We start from the raw sequence: 9,904 nt of genomic DNA on the forward strand, positions 1-9,904 counted from the left end.
GATGACATAATCCTGCACCCACATCTCATCCCCTTCCTTTTGCATATGGATAAAATATTGACCCCTCTAATTTTGGCTCATAAAACCCAGGGCAAGGTCTGGAAGTCTCTACTGCAGAGCAACAGACCCAGCGTTCCATGCTGTGGTCAGGTGGCAGAAAAAGAGCTTTTTGTTGAGCAAAACGTCTATAAAAAGGGAAAGAGATGGAATAAAATGCCTGAATGACTCACAAAAGACAGAGTAAGGATAAATCTTCCTGCTACCTCTGCCTTTGTCTGTCAAAGTCTTATAAGAGAGCACCTTATGCAGATGTTACGTCCCTCCCTGATTAAGTGGTGTTGGAAATAGCCTTCACCTCTAATACTTCCCCACTTCATTGCCTTTAATAACATCATGAAGAGTAATGAAGCTTTTCAGGTTTCATGTTGATCTGGCCAGTGGGATGGGCCTGAAACATTAAAGCTTTGGGACACCTGAGACACCAAGTTCTCATTTTGTCACCACCACTGAGACCATATCTACTGTGGCATGGACTATTTCCTCACTGGGAAAATGCTGTCCCTGAGACTTCCTCAGCCTTTGCTGTATTGGCCTCCAAGAACATGGTCAAGGTTTCAAGGTGCCTTTGAGTAGGAGCCCGTGGAGAGTAAGGTCTCCCACAGCTCAGCTAGGGGCAAGGTCCTGCTGCTGCAAGATTTTTGACTTGGAGACTGGGAGCTGCCCTCGTATTTTGGAGCTTGTAATTTGGAGCTGAAGCAGTGAGAGGCAGAAGTGGAGGGGAGGTCATCTGAGAGTCACATTTTAGCTATGCCCCTCGTCAAAATCTCAGCATAATAATAGCCTTGGGGTCTTTAAAAGCCAGACACCAAAAGTGGTTTTCATTATGCATCACCCTGCTCACAGCCTTCAAAAAGCAGCAGTGCCAGTGCATACCTTAAATTACACATCTGTGACAGCTGGATTCAGCACATAGATGTGGGATGCTTCCTCTTTCTCCCAAATGACAGGGGGAAACAGGAAAATCAACTTGTCACAGGTGTATCTATTGGTAGTCTGACTGATTTAACAGTCTCTACACTTTTTAGTGCATGTGTTGGAATAGCTTTGCTTTTAAAAGTAAATGGGCTCTCCGGCTGCAACCACTTTCAAATCAAGCACCATATGCCACTTGTGTCCCATTGCTCTTCCGAAATGCTTTTTGGCTGGCACAGGTTGTTTGATGAAGATTCAGTTCTAAACTGACGTATACAGTGTTGCAATAGAGGGGGTTTTTTCTTCCCAATTTCCTTTTTAAAAAATGTAACCAAGAAAAACACAATCTGCACCAAGGAAGGCTGATTGCACTAAGTAGTTTAAGTCCATCAGGTTCCCGGTGACACTTTCTGTCTGTGAGTTTCAGATAAAGACAGGGAGCTAAAGTAGCTTAATGGATTAAAGCAATTGGCTTTGCCATCAAGACACCTCGGTGGGAATCTGATTTCAGTGCACAAGTGAAATTTTCATTTGCTTCAGAGGACAGATTGCCTCAGTGGCCATGAGCCCCTGCCTAGCAGCTGAGAGATGGCCATGGCCTGGGCAATGGGAAGAAGCCCTCAGTCCTGTAGTGTCACAGCCTGTCACATTTCAGGGCGTTGACACTGATGGATGGGCTGACTACTGATGGGTCAGTCTACTACAGATCAATCACCTGCCAGATGCCCTCCCCATATGGGATTTCCCCACTCCTAAAAATGCACCCTCCTATTTCATGGAATAACCATTCCTTGCAGCAGATGCTCTCCTATTGGCCTGCTGTGGAAGTAATGCAGATGCCCATAGAAACATCGCACTGCAAGGGCACAAGTATGGATACACACAGCAACTATCAAACATATGAAAGAGGAACTAGAGATGGGCCCATTCAGGTCCTGTCCAAAAATCTGCCATATAGCTCCGAAGAGAAGAGTGTACAGGTAAGCAGGAAACCTGCTCTATATTCCCGTACTGCCAGAGGATCATTTCAGCTAGAATGGAACAGAGCTGCTGAAGAAACGTGGAGAAGCCTTTCCTGCTATTTAAAGCACCGTGTCAAGTTCTGTCAGATTCTCATTCACTTGGAAAAGAGCATTCAGAATTCTCAATTCAGATTGGGCAGGTGCTAAACGGTTAACCTTTCTGTCAGGCTACGGAGAGGCTCTGGCTGTGAAAACCCCATCAATTTACCTTCCATTAGGATTTTGCAGCCTCTCATCTACTCCAAGGTTGATGGAAATTGTTTTTGAAATAATAAGGCTTTCCCTATTAAAAAAAAAAAACAAACAAACAAATGAAAAAACATAGGTCATGGAAAGATCAAAGCAAAAGTTGAGACATGACCAATCCATATTTTCAATCAAGGCTAAATTACTGAATGCAGTCATTCTCCACTTTTAGAAGCATAATACTGGAGCCACACCAGAAAGCTCAGGAGGATTTCCAGGAATTGTTCCTATTTTAGTTCAGCTTCGAGGTCGAGATGAAAATAATTGAAAGCTGTCCAAATGACATGAGAGGTGGGTGGGAGATCTTGCAGTGCACCCACAACTTTTCATTTGCAATTTTTGGGACTGTTCCTAACACTTTCCAGGGTGGCTATAGAAAAAAGTGGGCATTTTAAAGGGATTATCTTGTTTCTGCATGTAGCTGAGGCCCATCACTCCTTATTTCTCAAGACAGTGCAAGGCATTTGAGAGAATACGTTCTGATAGATCACCTCTTCATCACTTCCTTCTCCAAAATTGAATGTCGTGATTTTGTCTGGGACAGCGATGGTACAGTGCAATTTTCACAAGGAGAAAGCTCCTTCAAGATGGATATCTTCTGATTAGGAAGAAGAGAAGAAGCCAAGATGAGTCTAGCCAGAATATGTTCCTGTCTTGCAAGCATCTTTTTTTCTAGACTCACTGTCTAGAAACAAAGGTGAGGAGACTGAAAGGGAAAAGGAATATTTCTGCCTTCTGCAGATGGAGGCTGATCCCACTCTGCTGGCCAAAAAATCCCATGAAATCTATCAAGGCCAGTGCTGCCCTGGAATGATGAATCTGTGTGACAGAGGAGAGAGACAGAAATACCACTTAATGCCAGATTAACTCAACACGATTTAATAATAAAGAGCAAAGGAACATAGCTGTCATTTACCATTGGTTTAAAGTGCTTTGTGTTAGCTGTATTTACTCTCCCATCTGATGTAAGCTCCCCATTTAAGCTCTCTTGACACACTCACTCTCTTGGCGTTTCCTGCAGATCTGTGTTTTACTGCCCTCTCTTCAGGACTTTACTTGACCCAACTTTGACCTAAATGTGGTGAGAGCAGAAAAATGGTTCAGAAGCTGCTAACTTATCTCCTTTACTTTCTGCACAGAATCCAGAAGACTGACTTTAATGTAGAGCATCAAATCATCTCCTGTGCCCAGTGCCATGCAGTGTCACCGTTGCTTTCCCCTCATGATAAAGCAGGAAGGAAACTGCTCTGCAGTTAAACAAAAGGCAAACTTTCCCTGCCAGTGGAGTTAAAGGACAGGATGGGAACTTGTTCCTGGGTTCTGTATGCAGAGCCATTTCTAGATTCCAGCCAGAGATGATGATGGCCAAACATGTTTCTTCACAGAATTAGGGACTTTGACTTTCTGTGCTGATGTTGTTTAAGTTTGTCCCTGAGAAACAGAAACATTTTGGAACTTGCTGGCAATGAAAGCTTTTGAGATCTTGAAAAATCGTTGAGAATAGCATGTTCTTCAAAATTTTTATTGAGTGGAAATGCTGTTCTTCATTGGAAAACTTCAGGATCAATTTTCTTCTCCACTCTAGCGAATCGAGAGCAATGTCTGAGCTTGAGCTCCCTTTTTACACAGCTTTATTTCTGTTGGTTTTGTTTGCTTTCCCCTCAGAGGCCCCTCTCCCAGTACACTGCATCCCTGGAGGCACTCAAGGCTGGGTTGGATGGGGCATGGGCAGCCTGAGCTGGTGGGTGACACTGCCCATGGCAGAAAGATGAAACCAGATGGGCTTTAAGATCCCTTCCAACTCAGACTATTCTATGGTTCTATGATTCTGTGATTCCATATGAGTGCTCACAGCACTTCCAGGGCACAGGGGTGCTGAAATAGCTCGTGTGCTTACTACTAAGCCATTCCCGTGCCCTTTTCCCCCCTGCATCATCACACAAAGAGCTCTGGGATGCTCAGCTGCAGTGCTGTGGTGCCATGAGAGAATGACAAGGATACAGGTGGCTTCCTTGCTCCTGTCTCATTAATTAGGATCCACTAGCCAAGGAAAATGCTATTTGACACAGTCAGCAATGGACTGCTGCCTATAAAATTCACAAAATGCAAATATGCCGGCCGGCAGAGGGTTAAGGGAAAGCAGCAACTAAATACTTGTAAATTGATGTAGTGGCCTTAGGGTATCTCTGCTGGTAATAAAGTGCATCTCATAAACACATCTGACTCCGTGCTACAGTCCAGCAAAGCAAAGTGGAGTGGATCCATCCCAAATTAACTGCAAATGAGACTGACACTCTAACACAAATCAAACGCCCTCAGGGCTCTTCTTACGTTAATTACAAAGCCTTAGAAAACCATCTAGAAGGGCTCCCTCTCTTCCAGGAGAAGTTAATCGGAGGGGTCTGCAAACAATGGAAAAGACCGTGGCATAAGAACCAAACAACATTGAAATCCTCTTTGTTCATGCTTTCTCCTGAGATGAATCAGTAATATTAACAATAACTGCTAAGTGTGAATTCATTTGGGTGCTGTCTCCCTCCTCTGCTGCTCTCTTCACTATTACCTTTATCCTTTGGGATGACTCTGATTCACAAACCCCATCAGTGGAAAGAAATTGTCTTCTGCCCTTGTGTGACTGTGTTTTCTTGTACATAACCTTACTGAGCACCACGAATGAGCGGAGAAATGACAGCTTGGTGCTTCAATTTATACATAGCTGAACCTGCCTGCCAGATTGGTTTAACAGTAGCATTTCAGAGAAGCACAGAACCATGGAATATCCCAGGTTGGATGGGACTCATAAGGATCTTCGAGTCCAACCCCTGGCTCAAAACAGCACCACCCAAAAATCAGACCATATGTCCAAGAACTGCGCTTGGAGAATCTCTTCCTCAGCACACATCTAGCAGGAGCACATATGAGGTGGTAACCCATGAAATGCACACCAGGGAAGAAATGAGATTTGGAGCCAGAAAGTTCAAATCCAACCCCAAATCTGCACCTCAGGATGGCGTGTTGTCACTGTTCATAGAACTGTAGAATTGTTTGAGTTGGAAGGGACCCTTAAAGGTCTTCTCTTATGATGGGCTCTGGAGGAGATGGCTCCCTGACTATGGCAGTAGGGAGAAGGCACTTCTCAGTGCCTTTTCCTCTAGCTTTTACACTTCTAATTCAACTCCAAAACAAAACATCTATTCTTTATGCTTTGTTAAGTAGCCTGTTAGGATTTTTATTATTCGACTAATATTTGTGCAGGTTTTTTTCATTGTGAGCATCAATCCAACAGCGACATTAAATAAAAAGAGGAGTCTCTTTATTGATTTTCCTTTAGTTAAAAACAAACATGTCATATACAATCGAGATGTACGCTGCTTGCAGGCCGTAGAGAGCACATTTATAAAACTATTGAAAGAAATAATTAAATGGAATATATCACAGCCACCTTTCCAAATCATTCGAACAGGGGTGTTACACACGTGAAATGTCGATAGTCCTTCTGGTAAACTTTTAATACAATCATTTGGTTTGCACTTTAAATGCCTGGCATATTTTAACCCTGCAGATAAATTAATCTCAGTGGGATCGCTGAGTAATTAAGAAAAGTATCTCTGATGGGCTTGCTTCATACAGAGAGGTGAAATAACACGGGGTTATTCATTTGATGATTCGATATCTTTACATTAAAAGGAAAAAAAGAAGGCAAACCCTGAGGCGTGCCATTGTCACACAGAAATTACTTTCAAATAAGTCAGGTTTTCAGTGTTGAGTGTATCCTGGTTTTATAAAATGCCATTTAAAATGTAAAATACCCCAGAATGAAGTCTCTCTGCAGACCCCCCAGATAACCAGCTTTGATGCTTTGTGTTGAGCTAACGGTGTGCTCAGTTTTACTAGACAACAAAGGCTCAGAATATTTTCATAAAATTGAAATACTGAGTGCCACCCCCACTCCAGTCTTCCCATCCCTACCCCCATCCCCTCACTAAAAACAAAAAAGAGAAAAAGAAGAGAAATCAAACATTGAATTACTGCCTGACCCTGTGATGGACCATGATTAATAGCATACACATTTTCAGTCCCAGTGCTATTATGTGTACACCACTCTGGGAGCTCTTCCTAAGCTGTTACTGCTGGCAGAGGGATGTTTTCATTGCAAGGCATTTAACTCATTTAAGACATCTACTGTTGCACTCACTGATCTTTGTAGAGCTCTTCCCTTCCCTTCCCTTCCCTTCCCTTCCCTTCCCTTCCCTTCCCTTCCCTTCCCTTCCCTTCCCTTCCCTTCCCTTCCCTTCCCTTCCCTTCCCTGCCCTCCCCTGCCCTCCCCTGCCCTTCCAGATGATGGTATCTGAGAGCAGAAGAAAGAAGCTCCTGTTTATTGCCTGTCAAATAAATTTTATTAAATTTATGAAGGGAAGAAAAAGCAACAATGCCTATTCCTGTGGCCAGAGGCAACACTGTTGGCTAAGGGTGAAATGTTGTCTCTACCATTGCCATTTCAGCTGTCTAAACATGCAATTGCTGTGATTGGAGTACCATGTGCGAACAGGAAAAGAAGATTTGGAGCTTCGGGTGAAATCTTCCTTATTTAACATCCTTCTTGTTCATGATTGTTGGCAGACAAGATCTTCTGCACCATCCCTGCCCTACGTGGGCTCAGCCTTAACTACCTAAGGTTTGAGAAAACACTACTGGCTTGTGGGATGCCACATACAGAAGTGAAGGCACGTGATCCAGGCAAGCAGGTAGCTGGTGCACACCATGAAGGATGGCTGCCTCTGGAGGTACTCTGACATGTGGTAATCATTGCAATGGCACTTGGCACTGTGTGCTGACTCCTGTCCGCGTTGCTCTCTGTGACTTTGTGCCATTAGCTAATTGAGCTGTGCAGCGATGCCTCGGCAGCACTGGCATTGTCAGGCATGTTTTTCAAATGAGTAAATACAGATTCAGGAAAGCTACGTGTCTTGCCTGGCAGGTGGTTGTCTATGGGACTCACAAGCCCTGGGATCGCAGCTGGTGAGATTTTCACATCATGGTGGAGGCTGCTGAGCTCACCACAGTCTTGTCCTGGAGATTCTTATCTGGAGGGGGCACAAGGGTACTTGCAATGGGATGCACCCACTGTGCCCAGAGTGATTTGGCGTCACCAAGGCTCTGCAGCCTACTCTAGGGGAATGCAAGGGGGATGATCTACTCAGTAGTGCCCAGAGCCAAGACAAGAGGCAATAGGTACAATCTAGAATACAGGTGGGCTTCATCTCAGCTGATTACAGAGGACTGTGGCCTGTGAGAGCTGCAAATGTGCAGTAAGCGGAAGTGATTTGGTGGAGAGTCATCCAATCCATTTTAGATATCTGCTTTAACCTGCAATGTCCTGATCAGCTTCTTCCTGGTATCTAATGGAAACACAGCCAGGTAACTCAGACGTTGGCATGTGCCAGAGGAAGCTGCACGTCACCTCTGGTGGCTGGAAAATACTCAGTGAACTTCTCGGTTCGCCTGGATTAGATTGTGAGGACAGGAAATCCAAGGTGAGGAAAACGTAAACATAGGATCTGAAGCTCTGAAGAGAGCCTGAATTATTCATTATTCTCATGACCTAGAAAATAAGAAACACTCCATCTCTTCAAACCTACTCAGAGTTAGAGGGTGCATCTGAACAAGCTGCTGCTCATGCAGTCAGCAGGAGATGAAGCCTCCTTCATCTCTCACCACTTCCTGCTGGTGCTTTGTCTTCTCTCCAGTACCAAGCAGTGGAGGTGGCTATGGCCCAGCCCTCCTCTGTGCTGTCATGGCTGGGAGCACTGGGATCCTCCACTGGGCACTCTCTAAGCTCGCAGTGGAAATACATCTTTATGGTAATGCGGGCACCAGGCAGCCACTCTGAATGGGAAGTGATGGCAGTTACTTTATCTAATAACAGCATGAAAGTGTAATGTGTCTTTATTGAGCTGCTGGATTGCTGGTGAGAGCTGAAGGAGATGCAGCCTCGAGTATAACATTTGCAGAGAGAAGCAGCATGAGATATTGCCACGAGCTCCCCAGTTAATAAGCAAGCAGAGGAAGGGAGAGCATACCAACTGCAGCAGGAAAAAAATAAGAAAATGGAGGCAGCAACCTCCTTCCTTAGGCAGCAGATGTGCCCCAGGGAGAAATGAAGAATTCCCCTCTTGACCCAGGATCTAGAAAACTCATGTATGACTAATAAAAATGTAGGAAGGACATATTTGAAAGGAATAATAAAAAAAGACTCTTGTCATATTAGTGTCCTCAATGCCAGAGGGAAATGTCCATTTCTGTAGAGGGAAGGTTAATGTGGAAGGCTCAGCTGTGCGGTGACCACAATCTGTGGGCAGCCATGAGATGCAGGAGAGACTTCTGCCCTATGATGGATGGGGGTACATGTGGCCAGGTGTGAGTGCATCCCCTGCTCTTATATACAGCTCTGAGGGTGATGACTGCATGTGGCTGAGGGGAAAGAAATGTGAAGAACCACATCTTTGCAAAATTGGTTCCAGTTCACCAACTTCAGCTTCTTCCCTAGCTCAGTAGAATTACTGGTGGCATTTATTGTGTGTATTTTAATTGACATGTTATTTAATTGCATTAAAGGCTGCTTCTGATACTTCTTGCCTGACAAAATGTGGCCTTTTGAGAAAATGAAAATTGTTGAGATGCTTAAGATCATATTCTGGCTAAGTCTTGTCAACCTGCTCTGGGTGTCCCTGCTTGAGCACAGGGATTAAACAGATGAGCTCCAAAGGTATCTTCCAACCTCAACCACACTGTGATTCCATGAAAAGATCCATGCAGTTCCAGTGTAATTACTGTTTATATCTTTGTACATCATCTAAATTGACTTTTGAAAACTTATTTGGTAAAATAATTAAGATTTTGGTAAACAAATTCTGATTACTTCACTTTGGAAAGCCACCACCACCACCAAAACAAATCATTTTTTAAAAAAGAAATAATCTGGTTGATGTTCTCTTCCACTTCACTAAGTAGATACTGGGGAAGGTGATAGGAGGGTACACCTCTCTGCTGCCCAGTTTGGGCAATTTGCAGAAAGGTTTGAAGCCACCCTCACTGCTTGCCAGCAGCTCTGTCTCCCACGTAGCTGTGTTGAAGGTGTGAAAACAAGAGGAGGTGTAGGAATGGGGCAGGAAGGATGGCAGTGGACATTTTTTGCCCATCACTAACACACCTTGAGGCTGTGAGCCGAATGGGCCATTTTACTTCTGCACACATCAGCTAGGAGGAGTGGATCAGGCTCAGGAAGAGGTGATAAGGCTGCAGAGAAAATGCATAGAGAAGCTGCAACAGTGATCTGATCTGAGGCAAAAGGTGCTTTGCAAGGGAAACATTATCGGTCTGTTTGGTTTGCTGGGGGACAATTCAAGTAAAGCTGTATCTTCAGATGGAGAAGGTCTGCAACATCAGAGGCCACGTCAGCCCAGCAAGAGAAAGCACTTTATAGAATGACTTTCTGTACATAGAAGCCCATGCAGCAAAAATAATTCAAACTGAAAGTGTGTTGCAAAATGTTAGTGGCAAAGATAAACAACCTTAGCACATCCTTCATGGGGAACCTCGAACCCAGGTTGTGCAGAAAGAACGGGCATGCAGCAGTTAGCATGAAGGGACAAATGCTTTACTGA

This window comes from Lagopus leucura, unplaced genomic scaffold, assembly GCF_019238085.1.
Source record: "Lagopus leucura isolate 7727_CA_CO unplaced genomic scaffold, USGS_WTPT01 Super-Scaffold_100001, whole genome shotgun sequence".
NCBI classification, from domain to species: Eukaryota; Metazoa; Chordata; class Aves; order Galliformes; family Phasianidae; genus Lagopus; species Lagopus leucura.